The 16,515-nt window shown below is 45.6% G+C and overlaps 1 protein-coding gene across 5 annotated transcripts in view; it reads left to right on the top strand.

The window, feature by feature from the left end:
• The window catches only part of SIPA1 (signal-induced proliferation-associated 1), a 108,769-nt gene that overhangs the window by 23,589 nt on the left and 68,665 nt on the right, over positions 1-16,515 (top strand). The window lies entirely within an intron of this gene.

Raw genomic sequence — 16,515 nt, forward strand, 5'->3', positions numbered from 1 at the left:
CAGAGGAAGTGACTGACCTAGATGGGGGGGGGTGTAGAGGAGGAGGGGGAAGAGGTGCATGTCAGTAAAATAAGGGAGGGAGAGAAAAAGACAGTGAGATGTGTGATCCACAATGGGGGAGAGAATTGTCACTTCTAGTGACACCAGTACAGCTTAGTCTCTTGAGCAGCCTGATCATTTAGTATATATTTTTCCTTCTGCTTGCAATGCATTCTGGTCTTTGTAGTCTTGACCAGTGATTCTGTGTCAATATACAGTCTGGTCTAATCAGTCCAGTATTCCCAAGCCCTGTGTTTTTAGTGAGATTTATTCCTCTGCTCAGGTTATTTGCTGTCCATCCCCGTTCATTTGTTCTAATTATTTAATTTCAGTATCATCCTTTCTAGATTTTAGATCCGTATATTTTGTAGCCATGTACATAGGCTATATAAGACATAGTAAACTCATATAGCTATATGGTCTATGCCAGGCATGTATTCATGTGGTTTCTGTGTTATTCTGTGCTCCTACATATTTGGCTATTTACATATTTTACGAGCTTTTCTGGGCTAGATCGTATTGAAGAGTACGTAATGCTAGGAGGAGGTTTCTTCATACAGAGGGACCTCTGTTCACTTCTCAATACTTATCATTGTTAACACATATCTTCCCCCACCACTGTATTCATCTGCTCTCTTCCAGCCGTATTCTCCCATCTTGTACTATAATCATTTATTCATAAGGTGTACATATGTTCTTCTCACAATGAAGTGTGAGACAATGGCATAGGATCAGCGACAGTACTTTATTGTATCTAAAATTGATCTGACATAATAGACTGTATTCTAGTTGGCGTAACACTTGATTAATATTTACAATACATAAGGCAGCCCAAATGTGAAATTTACCTAGCTATAAAATATGTACATATAAGAAGGAGGAAATTCTGTTGTGAGCGTTGCTGGCGTTGTGCGTCAGAATGGCGTGGGAACACGCGTGACTCTGCACATAGCAGGTACAACATCAGTTTACCTGTGCATAGTGTATACAGTAAAATGAGCAATGTTGTTCTCCCATAATTATCATAACAGAGACTGTTTTCTAGGAACAGTCACAGTACTAAAGACTATCAAGCCATGCTTACTGTGTATCACTTACAGTATTACAACTACTAACTTCCTTACACGCATTCCTGAAACACTTAGTTTAGGGTTGGGAAACTTGAAGCTTGCTTGCACTTAGTTGAGAAGTATTTCATGTGGAATAATTATATATTTCACATTTTTGCACTCTTTCCCAATGTCCTAGTCTCAGGAGGACTTGTTTGTTTTTTGCACCGTAGTAAATGACCATCCAATATGGTTGTTGTACGTGCAGTATATTCTAAATGGACAGAAGGCACTTTATCCCCTGACATCCTCTGCATGCAGAACAAGGATAGTAGCTCAGTACAATGGAGGATAAAAACTTGCACAGTTCCTGGGAAATAAAGGGCAGTTGGCAGGACTGCCATACAAACCCATATTTTAACAGGCTACAATATATATTAAGCTGTTTTCTTTTGTAAGCATATGTAAGCATAAAATCTGATATTTCTTCATAATTTGTTGTAAAATCATAAATGATAAAAAAAATATATATATAGAATTGGGGTTTATATTCTTTATGATAAGCTATGGCTGAATGTGTTATACTCATGATTTAGCAGCTGCCTAAATCGTAGGTAAATTATGAATCATATAATCCTTTTTTCATGTACCTACAGTATTTGTTTGCTTTGCACATTTCAAGTTGCACGCCCACCTTTACTTCTTTGGAACCGCCTCAATGGAAGTGGAACATGCCTAAAAGTGCCACTTTACAAGTATAAAACAGGACCAGTCATAAAAGAAGACATGCACCCTCCCATGATCCTGGGAAGACCCCCCATAACTACACAAGTCTTTTACCCCCTGATATCTTATCCTGCTAACAAAATGTGTTTTTGGAGCAAAAACAGGTATATTTATGTGCCGCATATGGAAACCCCCCTAATCTACACAAATAATCTCATTGGATGGTGTAAATCTTTGTACGCATAGAGATACCACCATTTTGCTCTCTTATTAAACCAGAAACATTTGGTCACAACTATAGACATGTATAATCACAAAAGAGGACAAATCCTAGCAGAAGATAATATATTTCTTATGCGTTATATTTTTTATGAAGCATATATGCATGTGCATGCAGTGGTGGCCATACTGTGAAGCAGATTTACGTAGCTGTCTTAGGCCTCCTATTCACTTGGTAAAATAATTCTGTTGTATCCACCACATTGTGATCTCAGCTGGTACGCCTGTTATTATAGAGATCATAGATCTCTATAGTAAACACGTCTTTTGACATGTTGTGTTGTAGGAGTACCTGTGGATAAGTGAGCGCAAAACATGTATTTACTATAGCGATCCCTGTTCTAGCTGAGATCATCTCATGGCTGCAGGTATCAGTGCCAAAGGTAACATGATTGTTTAGCCTAGTGGAGGAGGCCTTAGATGCAGGTTTTAGGGTCTGGAATTCACTTGAAAAGAGAGAATTTGCTTGATAATGATTATAGTGAAATTTACAGCATTCAGTATATACCGAACCCCGTACTAATGCAAGTGCAAATGCGTGCTACTGATAGTTCTTGTGTAAGGGCAGAAGAACACACACCGGTGCTGGGAGGGATCTGATTGGATCCCTCTATTAGCACTCTGCGGAGAGAAGCGCATAGGCTTCTATGGGTAACGCCAACAGGAAGATAGCGTTACCCACCGCAACCAAGCCCAGGAGTGCATCGCATTCTGGGGCATGGTGCATATGAGAAATGCAGTCAAACTTGCATTTTGGGGGTTTGACCACATTGCTCCCCTTCCTGCATCTCGCCCAATGTATGTAATAAAGCTATAGAGATTTCTGAGAAGCCCTGTTACAGTCTTCTTTCTTTGTTTCTATGTAAAACGCAGTCTGCAGCAACATAACAGCCCTATCTTATAGTGCACACATATTTTGCAGTGTTTTACAGAGAATATTTAGTCATTTATATCAGTGTCTGCCCCAGTGCAGCTTACAATCTATATTCCCTGCCACATGGACACATGTATACACTAGGGAGGAAACCAAAGTAAACCCAAGCAAACATGGGGAGAACATACAAGACATCAGTGCTGTGTTGCCACAAGAGAATATTATACAGGTATCTCAGTCCACGATGCAGTACAGCGTCCAATAATTTCCACACCACGATAACACTAACACAAAGTACAGTAACTTGAGCAGGAGCAAAAACCACGAGACAGAAATTGCACATATACAATATAAGGCTCAAATGCTGTGAGTCTGCAATAAATATGGCAGAAAATGATATCTTCAACAATGCATTTGAAACCGTAGGCAAGTCTGCACTTGTGTTAGACAGTGTCAAGCAAGTCAATATGCTAACATCCACATACTGCCTGTAGCCTGACTACTGCTAAGGTTTCAATATAGCCTGCAAAGGGGATGCAGTCAGGAAGCCGACAGTCGAAATGCTGACCACCGGCTTCCCAACTGTCAAATCCCGGCAGGGTACTAATGACAGGCGTCGAAATCCCGACGCCTGTCATTATACCTACGCCGGGAGCCCAACACCCGGCATACCGATTGAAGGTAAGCCGGGTGGTGGGTTGCGTTAGGGGCACCCGGGGGGGACTTAGGCACACCCCCGGGAGGGTTAGGGATAGGCTGCAGGGTTATGTTTAGGCACTTTGAGGGGGGGGGTTGGGCACTAGGGGGGGAGGTTAGGGTTAGGCACCCCTAAGGGAGGGTTAGGGTTAGGGGGGGTAGGGTTAGAAATACTCACCTAAATCCCCTGCCGGGCATTCATACTGATTCCCTGCAACGTGCAGAGATGGGTAGATGGACCTGTTATCCATAGCAACCAAACTTAAAACTATTGGTTCTGTGTCAAGTTGTAGGCAAATATTATTCTGGGCCCAACAGCTTTAATGGATAGCAGTTTGTGTGAAAAGGACAATGAAAGAAACTCTAATTTATTGGGATGCGAGCAGAAATCCGCCATCAGCAGTTTGTTGCATTAGCTGAGTGTGCTAGAAAGATCAGCGCAGAGAGCGACACCCCAGGTAGGAAAGAGGAGCTGCATGGGTTGTGACAAGTTCAGGGTGCTACAATGAACACTACTTTAGTATGTAAACTCTCTACAAGAAGCAATAACTTGCCAAACTAGCTTATTCAGCTATGTATATAATGCTTCCTAGTAATATAACTCAATTACAAAACTTCAATATGCACAATTCTAACCAACGAGATTGACTAACGTCTTCAGAAATGTCTCCAAAATAGTTGGATTTCATCTGACACCTCTAAGTACTTGACTATGGGTTAAAACTCCCATTTTCTACACAATTACCAAGACATACAATGATCCACCCGTCTGTCACATCTGTTCTGCTCGGGAGTCCATGTAGCAAAGTCTGGCCATTTGTTTTGCCTCTATTCTCCAGCTTGTGGTTCAGAACATGCCATCTACATCAGTTATGCACATTTTATGTTACCTACTGTAATGCTGGCTATACATCTACTGCCCGATTTCCCGATTCTGATCCTATCCGCTAATTGGTAATCCAGTCCATTGATCGGCGAACTCTGATGATTGGCAATTTGTTGGGGAATTGGCAAAATTCTGTATGTGTAAACTCCCTGACACGTCTATTCCAATAATATTTGGCCCAGAATCAGAAAAATCGAGGATTTCCAACATATTTGATTTTCTCGATTTACCCCCCCCCCCCCCCCGACCCAGGAATCGGGAGAACAGCAAATTGGCCTAATACACTCCAATGTCTGAGCCCCTTTAATCCTATCCCAGATTACCTTGTACTTATTACAAATGATCTAAAAAGGTGCTACTCCACATGTACAGTATAAGGCTTGAAAGGTCATTCTTATTGAAGACTGACAAATCCTGTTGAGTTTTTCATTCATTTCCTAAGAGTGCTTCTAATTTTAAACTAATTTTAAATTGTGAATCTTATGTTTTACAATTATCTGGATCAGCCATAAGAACTATGTAATGTGCCCCCTTTTTTTTGCTAATCCATGCATGAAACAGTATGAAGACAAATGTTTTTGCCCCCCCTTTTAGTAAGACTTTCCCTGTAAATGCTCCATAGATGGCTTGTTGTTACTACCATGGCTGGGTAACAGTGACAAATTATATTGTGCCATTGACCCATTGATTAGACTATCCGATTTATCGGACTCTAAAGGTGCATACACACGGTACTATTAAAATGCACGATATGAACGATAATGATATTGATCATATCGTTATCATTTATAGCTTGCATTTTTCAGTGCCTTCAACCCACCAACGATCTGCGATGCGCGGACACGTATGAACAATAACGATATGATCCATCTCCCGTGCATGCAGGCCAACCTGGTCAATATCGACCAGGTTACTATAGGATCGCAGGTCGTTGGCCATCATTCGTGGTGTGCTGGAGGATCAATATCGATCATCCAGCACACCCGTGAGATCGTTCAACGTTATCGTTGACGCTCATCCCGTGTGTATGCACCATTACTTTTCTCTAACTGATTTTATTTATTTTTTAGATTTAAATATCAATAAAATAATGGGACAGAGAGCAGCACAACACTTGTGACATGTCTCTCTTGTGAAGTCACTGACCACAATGCCCTTTTCCATACTGACAGGCGTCACCCTTTGTCCCGTGTCCTTTACCTCTGATCCTAGGCGATCGTCACCTGGGAGAGCAGGTGCAGAGATCTAAAGAAAGAGGCTATTCAAGCTCTCTTTTACAACAATAACTACTCTGAGCCATGTATAATACAATTGGAGAACTCTGTATTCTGCATTTTACCCTCACCAAGGCCCATTTTTGTTGGCCACTGGATAATCATCCAGGTATTACCCCTCTGCTTTTTTTCAGTTCCTATTCCCTGTTATATTGGAGGGACTGCAGTTGCTGTGGTTAAAACTAGATCTTAGCCAAAACCAAACCACTTTTCTCTAAATAAAACTATAGTGACAATGACTTACAGGACCAACAGCCAACTCCAATGACTATAAGTCATACTCACCGTCTATTACCCTCTTCTTTTTGCACATCCTGCACTGCATTGCCCTTCAGAACTACTCTCTGCTGGTTAACTTTTACATCTCCAACCGCTGCTTCTGTGTTACTTCCTCTGTCATAGCATCTCCATTCTTCTATGTTCTCTGCTTTTCTCTTGGCACATCTCTTCTATTAGCCATACTGACTGTTTCAGCTTCCAGTACTTTCTCTGCTAACATTATGTGCACCAATTAAGGGGGTGTAGGATCCTAGGCTGCTAAGTTTACACAGGAGAGTGTTCTAAATATTCTATTCACTAACTCTGCATCACCTTGCGGTGTTGTGTGTTGAGGACACTCTGTAGTCCTTTCTGCCATTCATGAGTTGATTAGATGTAACTGATATACTTGCATTCAAAAACAATACTAAAATACAAGAATTAATGCAGTTTTGTTAATATAGAACATATTCTACTCTCTTTATTTATGGCAAATTGATTTAAATAACTCCAGTCCTCAAAATACTATCTTAAAATTCCCTTAACATAAGCAATTTAATTATCCCTGGCAAAGCACTTCTCAAACTGTACTCCATGTCTCTGCAAGAAAAGAGAGTATATGTAGTTTAATGAGCCCCATCGGATATCACAAGGGGTGAGATGTATCAAGCCTTGGAGAGAGAGAAAGTTGAGTAATTGTACAAAACAACCGATCAGTTTCTAACTGTAATTTGAAAGATTGTGCTGGAATAATGACAGAAGCCGATTGGTTGCTATGGCCCACTTCTCCACTTTATCTCTCTCTAAAGCTTGATACATATTCCCCAGTAGTGGTCATTTGTGGCTCATCCAGTTAGCAGTGTCTCACAGTGTATAATTCCACCTCATTTTTTCAAATTCTGTACGTGGAGAATAGATCTAGCAGGAAGGCAGCAGTGATGAGAGACTGTCACTGGGGTTGCAGTGAGACGAAGGGGAGAGCTTGTTGTAGGGGAGGGAGAAACTAGAAAACGAAATGCGTTAGTATTCTGTAGTTGTTCTTTAATTGCATTCTTTTCTTTTTTTCTTTTTGTGGAAAGACAGATGTTAATGCTGTGCTGTAGCACATATTCCTTCTATGCTTGGCCTGTAAATGATGGTTTTCACTTAATCTAATCAAAACCCCACCCGGAAGAATGGCATTAAGAATCTCTGGTTGCATGCGGCCATGCACTATGAATTTATCCTAATGACTCCATCTTTTAACACTATAGTTTCCAGCTTATTTGGCACAAATGAACAGTACTTTTTATTCTTCCTTACATAGCTGCAAGACTCACTACACGCATATATTTTCTTTAGCAAAGGCGATTTAACATAATCTGTTGCCTTGACGATTGTCAGCATTCATGTCAGCTTCCCTCAGAAGTGGGCATCTTATCAACCTGACAGCCAGGCACTATGTATTTGTAGCCAAGCATTTGTCATATACTTACATTAGGATCATGTATTTATAGATTCTCAATGGTTAATAAATGTTGCTGTCGGGGATAGTGAAGTGTCGAGAATCATTACTTGTTCCAATATTTTAAATCCAAGAAAAGGATGTAAAGTCACGAGGAAATGTTCTCTGAGTACGGTCTCGCCATGCACATTTCTATTTAATAAGGAGCCACATTCTAGCTGCCACCTTGACATTAGTTGAGTTGGCGAAACAATTTGAGTAAATTTATATTTGCTGTAAGCTGTTGTGTACCTATTATATTATTAGTAATTTATTTACATATATGGAGTTTGAAATGGTGATATTGATATACTTTTGTACAGTACCATTATAGACTATGGCTAAAACACAATGAAGGCAGCCATTTTGTGGTATGAACCAATATTGACACTCATTGAGGCATGAATCATTATTACTGGATAACAGTTGTTATCCCATCTGTGCATTAGGGGTGCCACTTTTTCCAAGTGATTTGATAGGCTACATACTTATTTGTATTGGTTTAGCCCACAAAATGGCTGCCTTCATTAAAGGTTACATGTGCACTTTAAATGAATAAAAGGATTAATAAAACACTTATGTGAAAATATATCATGTCACTTCTGACTGACTTTTCCAGAAAAAAAAGAGGGATGTGATCATATAGCAGTTCCTCTTTTTACTGTGATACCATATTGTAGGTGTGGGGTATATATTTAAATCACTATTATTAGCAGCACCTTGTGGTTAGCACTGCTTGGGTGCAGAAAGCACGACCTAGAAACTAATGTACAGTGCAAATATTTCTACACGCAGAATATATATTGGTGTAAAATGTCAAAAATGTAAAGGACAACAGCATTTCTACAAAGGCAGATTATTCCCAATACTGGCAGTGAGCACAATATGTAATTTGTCTTTACACTGCCTTGACTGTCTTCCAGTGCGGGCTGTCAGGGTTAATACCTCTTGTATATGTGATACATGCACTCCCTGTCTCTAATGTCGATGACATAACGTTCATCATATTCAGCACATTTAATGTCTCTTTAATATAAATCCAGTTTGGTCATAGCAGCATCATGAATAAAGTCCGTTTCAGCAACTCCTCTGCATAATAATGATACATACAGTTCATTCATGTGGCTTATGTTATGTTGTGTATGCTACCTATAGCATAATGACACTCTTCTAAAGAATAAATAGTATACAAAGCACAGCGAACAACATATTGTCAGTGATATAATGGAATTGCAATGTACTTGTATATCGTACCTGAAGGTAACATACATTGACCAATCAGACTGCCTGCGTTGACTTTGTGAGGGCAGGGAATGACCATGCCATACACGGCACAATGGCAAAGCCTATTTGTGAGGGCCACTACATCCTGGCTGCCTTAAATATAATCTGGATTTGTAGAGCTCTTTCTACTTCAGGGTCCATAGGGTATCCACAGGATACCTTGGGGTATAGGTGTGACGTCAGTCGCAGGGCACCAAAGAGTTAAGCTTTCAGCCTCCCAGGATGCACTAGGTCCCCCTCCTATACCCCGCCCCCGAGCCAAGGCATCTCAGTTTAGTTTGGTGCCCGGCCGGAGTCGGGTGCACCTGTTGGAGTGGGGGCTAGAAGAGCCCCTGAAGCTTTTTCTTCATGCAGCTGTGGCTGCACATCTGGATGAACAGCATGGACAGTCAGTCCTGACGTCCATGCTGTCTTCCCTACACCCCGCCGGTACCAGAACGCCGGTACTGATCCGGGGATGCTGGTGGGCATCTGGGGTCACAGCTAGCGGTGACCCCAGATGTTCCGGACCATGGCCGGATTCAAGGGGGACAGAGGTAAGCAGCGGGGTCCCGCGGTGGGTCCCCACTGATCACATGGTCCTAACTCCCCAGGCAGGGGGCTCCCTGGGGACTGGCTGCAGTGTGGAGCCAGGCGACCAACCTGCGCTTCCACTACCCCCTGGGACAGCGGACCGCAGCAGAGTGGTAGCGCTGCGGCGTCCCAGGGGTTAAATGCATGCCAGGGGAGCGCGCCTTCCCTGTCTCACAGCCGGCACCTCCCCCGCTGCACACAGCCCTCTCTGCACTGTGCTGACTGGCCCTGTGTCAGCGCTCCTCCCCCAGGCCAGCCTTCTCTCTGCTCCTCGGTGGCCATCTTTTCAGAAGCATGGTGAACACTGCTGGAAGCCTGCATTGGAAGCATCGTGGTCTGGGTCCCCCCGCATACCTCTCCTCCGCTGTGGTCAGGTCTGTGTATGCAGCGCTGTGTCCTACCAGGCCCTGTGTCTGTGTAGTTGAGTGATCAACGCTGTTAGTGCAGGAATTGATTTTCTTTGCATTGTATGTGACTGTGCTAGCGCTGCTGCCTGTAACTTTTCTTCTCTCAAGACTGTCAGCTTTATTACTGTCCCTGTTCTTTCTGCTAAGCCCTTGCGGTGCGGTGCTGCAGGGTGGTCTCTCGCCTATTTAATATATAATTGGTGAGAGGGGTCACATACGTGGTGCCATCATGTCTGAAAGTGATTTTCCCCTCCGGCTACAGTGTACCACGTGTAAAGTACCGTTAGCGGAGGGTGGCCTCTTACGGTTACAGCACCGGTACAGGAGCCGCCCTGGGCTTGTTTCGCTCAGGCGCTAACAGCTTTAGTGGGCCACTTAGCTCCGCAGCCCGCGTTTACTCCGATGGGTTTGTCCCAGCAGTCTGTGGTGTCGTCACCCATGCAGGGTTTCCCACGACAATTGGTGGTACCCCACAGTCTCCCTATTTCCCCGCTCCCGGTTTCTCAGGAGCCAGCGTGGGTTAACTCCCTGACGAGTTCTGTACAGCACTTGTCGGATGTGTTGCAAGGGGAGTCTGTGATGCGGCCTCATAAACGGCCGGTGGCGTCTCTGTCCGCTCCTTATGAGGATGACGAAGGGACGTCTGATGATGGGGAGATTCTGGATCCTTACGATCAGGAACCTCTCCATACTAAGGACGCTGATGCTAAGTCCAAAGTATATATTCCTGGACTTATTCGGGCGGTCCGCACAGCCTTGGTGATTGAGGTCGAAGTTCCCCCAGCGGCTAAGTCTAAGTATGCCTTTTTCAAAGACGTGAAGGGCGATGCCACAGTCTTTCCTCTTTCGGGTCAGTTGGTGGACCATTTAGAGGAGGCGTGGAAACAGCCTGGCAAAAGATACCAGCCGCAGAGACGCCTGGCGGTGGCTTATCCGTTCGCGGATAATTATTTTGCTAAGTAGGAATCCCCTCCACAGGTGGATTCTCACGTGACCCGTCTTGTCCGTAGTGCCACATTGCCGATGCCATCCATGTCCTCCCTTAAGGATGCTACGGACCGCAAGGTGGAAATCTGCCTGAAGTCCGCTTATTCCCTTGCGGGGGGGCAGCACGGCCGGCTATGGCCATTTGCTGGGTTGCCAGAGCGATGGAGCGCTGGGCGGATTCATTAGAGGCTTCTTTTGATTCCGACTGTCCGGCCGAACAGGCGGAGTTGATTGGCAATCTCCGTGATTCGGCCACCTACATCAACGAGGCGGCTCTAGACATTAGTACTCTGGTGTCTAGAATTTCTTCAGCAGCGGTAGCTGCTCGTCGCACCTTGTGGCTACGATCCTGGAAGGCGGACGCAGATTCCAAGAAGGGTCTGGAAGCGTTGCCGTTTACCGGAGAAGTTCTCTTCGGTCCGGATAAGATTGTGGCCACGCTGGCGGCAGCCAAATCGGCTTGTCTCCCGTCGGCCGCTGCTCCTTCTGGTTCTGGACCATCGTCCTTTCGGTCATCTAGGGCCCAGGGCAGGCCCAAACCACAGTCGTTTCCTCGTCAGGCTGGCCCTAGGAAATCGGTCAAGCCCCGGAAGCAGGCATGGAGTACCAGACGTCCGGCCCCCAAGCCAGATGACAAGCCTGCGGCCTGACGGTCCGGGCCTCCCTTTGGGGGATCCCAGGGTGGGAGGCCGCCTGCTGCAGTTCGCCCAGTGTTGGTCAGTCACTACGACAGACACTTGGGTTCTGGAGGTGGTCTCCCACGGGTACGCCCTCTCCTTCCGGCACAGACCCCCGGCTCGATTCTTCACCACGGGTCTACCATCAGACCGGAACAAGGCTACGGAGCTGCGGAAGGTATTGCACACTATGCTCCAGGCTGGAGTTATAGTGCCTGTTCCATTTTCCCAGAGGGGCCAGGGTTTCTACTCAAATCTTTTTTTGGTACAGAAACCCAATGGGTCCTTTCGTCCGATTCTCAACCTCAAAGCACTCAACAAGTCTTTGCGGGTACCGAAGTTTCGGATGGAGACCCTACGGTCCATCATTCTGGCGCTGGAACCTGGGGACTACATGGTGTCATTGGACATACAGGACGCTTACCTGCATGTCCCTATTCTTTTGCGCCATCAACAGTTCCTCAGGTTTGCAATCCGCAGCGACCACTTCCAGTTTCGGGTGTTACCTATTGGCCTGGCGACAGCACCACGTGTTTTCATCAAGGTGATGGCGGTCATGGCGGCTTCTCTGCGGCTGCAGGGAGTCCGCATGTTGCCGTACTTGGACGACCTGTTATTGGTGGCGGGATCTCCAGTGCTCCTGTTACGCCACTTGGACCTGACCATTGCCCTGCTGCAACGGCACGGCTGGCTAATCAACTGGCAGAAGTCCACTCTAATCCCGTCTCGGAGGATTCTGCATCTTGGAGCCTTACTGGACTCGGGACAGCAAAAGATCTTCGTGACGGAGGAAAAGATCTCTGCTTTACAGTCAAGGGTGCGCAGTTGTCTGCACAGCCGCCGGGTGTCTCTACACTCGGCGATGAGGTTACTGGGCTCCATGGTGTCGGTGTTCGACATGGTGGAATATGCCCAGTTTCACTCCAGACCTCTGCTGCACCTGATCCTGTCAAAGTGGAACGGGCTGCCTCAGTCTCTGAAGTCCCAGACGATTGTGTTCACCCCGGAGGTTCGCCTGTCCCTTGCTTGGTGGTTACAGACGACCCACCTCAGCGAGGGACGTCCACATCTGTTCCAGGGCAGGTGGACGCCGACAGAAGCGGAGCTTCCAATCAATATCTTGGAACTCCGTGCGGTCTTCAATGCTCTCCAGCAGGCACATCGGTTTCTCCAGGGTCACCCGGTACAGGTCCAGTCGGACAACGCTACCACCGTGGCCTACATAAACAGGCAAGGAGGAACCCGAAGCCGGGCGGCTCTCGTAGAGGTGTCTCGGATCCTGGTTTGGGCGGAGCGCAAACTTCCGGCCATATCAGCGGTCTTCATCCCGGGAGTGCGCAATTGGGAGGCGGACTTTCTAAGTCGCCAGGACGTTCATCCGGGGGAATGGTCCCTGCACCCGGACGTTTTTCAACTACTGGTGGACAGATGGGGTCTTCCAGAGATCGACCTCATGGCGTCCCGGCACAACAACAAGTTGCCGGTGTACGGGTCTCGCACAAGAGACGAAGGGGCGTCTCTGGTGGATGCTCTGTCCGTCCGGTGGACGTTCCGGTTCGCATACCTGTTCCCTCCGGTCTCCCTTCTTCCACGGGTAATCCGGAAATTCAAACAGGAAGGAGGGACGCTCCTGTTGATAGCTCCCGTGTGGCCCAGACGGCACTAGTTCTCAGACCTTCAGGGTCTGTCCGTGGACAGTCCTCTGCGGTTGCCGCTACGACCGGACCTCCTGTCTCAGGGTCCTTGTCATCACCCGGACCTGACTCGGCTGTCTTTGACGGCGTGGCTGTTGAGACGGCCATGCTGAGGTCCCGGGGGTTTTCCAGCTCTGTGGTGCGTACCATGTTGCGAGCTCGGAAACCGTCTTCCGCGAGGATATACCATCGCGTGTGGCATACGTTCTTCCAGTGGTGTCGACCGAGAGGTTATGCACCGCGGGAGTTTCGTCTGTCTCGGATTCTCGCCTTCCTGCAAGCGGGACTAGATCATGGGCTTCGCCTTGCTTCTTTGAAGGTACAGGTTTCGGCCTGTCTGTCTGGTTTCACCGTAGGATTGCTACAATCCCGGATGTGCGCACCTTTATGCAAGGTGTTGTCCGCATTCAGCCGCCCTTTGTTCCACCTGTGGCGCCTTGGGATTTGGCTGTGGTCCTGAGGGCTCTCCAAGGACCGCCGTTTGAACCACTGGGATCTGTGGATCTTAAATGGCTAACAGCGTTTTCCTTCTGGCTATTGCTTCGGCCAGACGTGTTTCTGAGTTAGGGGCTCTTTCTTGTAGACCCCCTTTCTTGGTCTTTCATGGGAACAGGGCAGTACTCCGCACTCGGCCCGAGTTTCTTCCCAAAGTTGTTTCCCAGTTTCATGTTAACGAGGAAATCGTTGTTCCGGCCTTTAACTCACCGGGTCTTTCCGTGGGTGAGGCCTCTTTGGATGTTGTGCGGGCCTTAAGAACTTATGTTGACCGCACTTCTTCGTTTAGGAAGTCGGACTCTTTGTTTGTCCTCTATGGCTTCCGTAAAAGGGGTTGGCCTGCTTCAAAGCAAACTTTGGCAGCCTGGATCCGTATGGCTATTTCTGAAGCTTATCTTCATGAAGGCCTACCGGTTCCTCCTTCTCTGAAGGCTCATTCCACTAGGTCTGTGGGTCCTTCGTGGGCAGCTCGACGTGGTGCCTCTGCAGTCCAGATCTGCAAGGCTGCTACGTGGTCCTCTGTCCATATCTTCGTGAGGTATTACAGGTTTGACACCTTCGCCTCTCAGGATGCTTCCTTCGGGCGGCGGATTCTCCTTTCTGCACAGGAGCGTCCCCACCCTTAAAGGATACTGCTTTGGGACATCCCCAAGGTATCCTGTGGATACCCTATGGACCCTGAAGTAGAAAATATGAGATATGGTAAGAACTTACCCTTGTTATCTCTATTTCTACGAAGTCCATAGGGTTCCACAGGACTCCCGCCCTGTCGCACCTGTGCTGCAGATGGGCTTTGCTCTGGTCACCGGTTTTCCGTCTCCCTCTGGTGAGAATGTGATTCTTGTATGTGTCCAGATCTTTGTTCTCTCTCTTCCTTCTCCTCCTCCGGCCTATGGCTTGGTAACTAACTGAGATGCCTTGGCTCGGGGGCGGGGTATAGGAGGGGGACCTAGTGCATCCTGGGAGGCTGAAAGCTTAACTCTTTGGTGCCCTGCGACTGACGTCACACCTATACCCCAAGGTATCCTGTGGAACCCTATGGACTTCGTAGAAATAGAGATAACAAGGGTAAGTTCTTACCATATCTCATATTATCTTTATGATGCCAACTTCACACACAGGAAAAAAACAGCATGGGGTGGTTTGTACATGCTGAACAGTGCATCCGGAAAGTATTCACAACGCTTCACTTTTTCCACAATTTGTTATGTTACATCCTTATTCCAAAATGGAATAAATTAATTTTTGTCCTCAAAATTCTACAAACAATACCCCAAAATGACAATGTGTAAAAATTTTTTTGCAATATTTGCAATTCATGCTCGTAGCAAGCAGTGGTAGTGAATAAGAGGAAGTACAGATGCGCCCAAGTTTATTGCGGCTGATCGCGCCACAAACGCATGCGCATTGCGCTATATGCCACGATACACTATGGTGCATCCCCGATCGCGGGAGTGTATCTATTCAGTCCTATGGAGACGCGAATGCGCTTCTCCTATCGCGTGAGTGCGTCTACCATCGATTCCTATGGATACGCAAATGCGCGTCTCTGATCGCGGGAGTCCATCTCGCCCACGCATGGTGCAATTCGCTGCCCTACAGGTAAAGATGTAGCTGGGCATATCTGTATTGGAAGTAGAGGAGGAGAGCAGTTCATGCCCATCAGGGGCCGGCATACAAAAAAAGATGCACTCACCTCCACCTCCTTCCAGAGGAACGCACAGAGGCAGTCCCACCCAGAACACATTGGTTAGGATGGAAGGAATTATGTGAATTGCTGCAATTTAGTTATCATGTTTTTTTTAAAAAAAGAAAATTACTATGAATGGATTTGTTACACTGATAAAAAGAAATTAAAGAGAGAGCAAAAATATATAAATATATATATATATATATAAAAAAAAAGTACAATGGAAGACACTATATAAGAAACCTAAGGTGGAGATTTTGTTGATCTTTTTTATTTTGCACAGTCTGTGTTGCAGATTAGGGGTGATGTTAAAGTAGGGGGAAACGGGGAATTGGTTGGAGTAAATCTCGTCTCAAGGTTTTGGGTTATTATTATACCCCAGTTTTGGATTGTCACTAGGATTGATCATGAGGTGGACGCTGTACAGTAATTGTTATACTTGGATTTTTGTATATCTGGCATGGTATACGTAGCCTGCAGCTACAGTTGGTTTCCAGTACACCCCTCCCCTTAAGAGTTAAAAATGCAAGATTTTAAATAAAAGGCTGTGATCATATTCTCCCCACTGCTATTAGAGCAGCTACTGTCTGATTGCAGAGCATCGGGGCACATAACGTCCCATGCACACAGACTTCTTTCTTCACAGGTAAATTAATGGAGATCCAGTTTTAAAGGTTCAATAATCAAGTGTAAAAAATACTACTTTACATAACTTTATCTAGTAAACAAGATTTGTGGTTATTTCACATATCCCAGAATACAGAACAAGGGAAGTGGCATTATTAATTTGTCAATGCTGAAAAATAAGAACCAGAGCCGACTCAACAGAATGTGGTCTTCTCTTCGCCTTACTCAAGAGACTTACCCTGGCTGCCGGCAAAGTGCCAAAACAACAGTTTACACAGATCGGAACCTGCTTTAAACTGTTGCATAAAACATATCTGAATGTTGCTTAATCAGTTTGTTGGGTAAACATATATAATATAAAATGACAAAGCCTCTTAAGGTCAATCATTTCTATATGAACTATTCCCACTAGATGATCAGATTGTTTGTGTTCAACTGATTGAACTGAATGTACATCCAGTTGCATGTGCAGTAGGAAACAAGAAAAGTAGACTTATTTGACATAATAAAAAACTAT

The sequence above is a fragment of the Taudactylus pleione genome, unplaced genomic scaffold (assembly GCF_031769625.1).
Source record: "Taudactylus pleione unplaced genomic scaffold, aTauple2 ptg000313l, whole genome shotgun sequence".
Taxonomy (NCBI): Eukaryota; Metazoa; Chordata; class Amphibia; order Anura; family Myobatrachidae; genus Taudactylus; species Taudactylus pleione.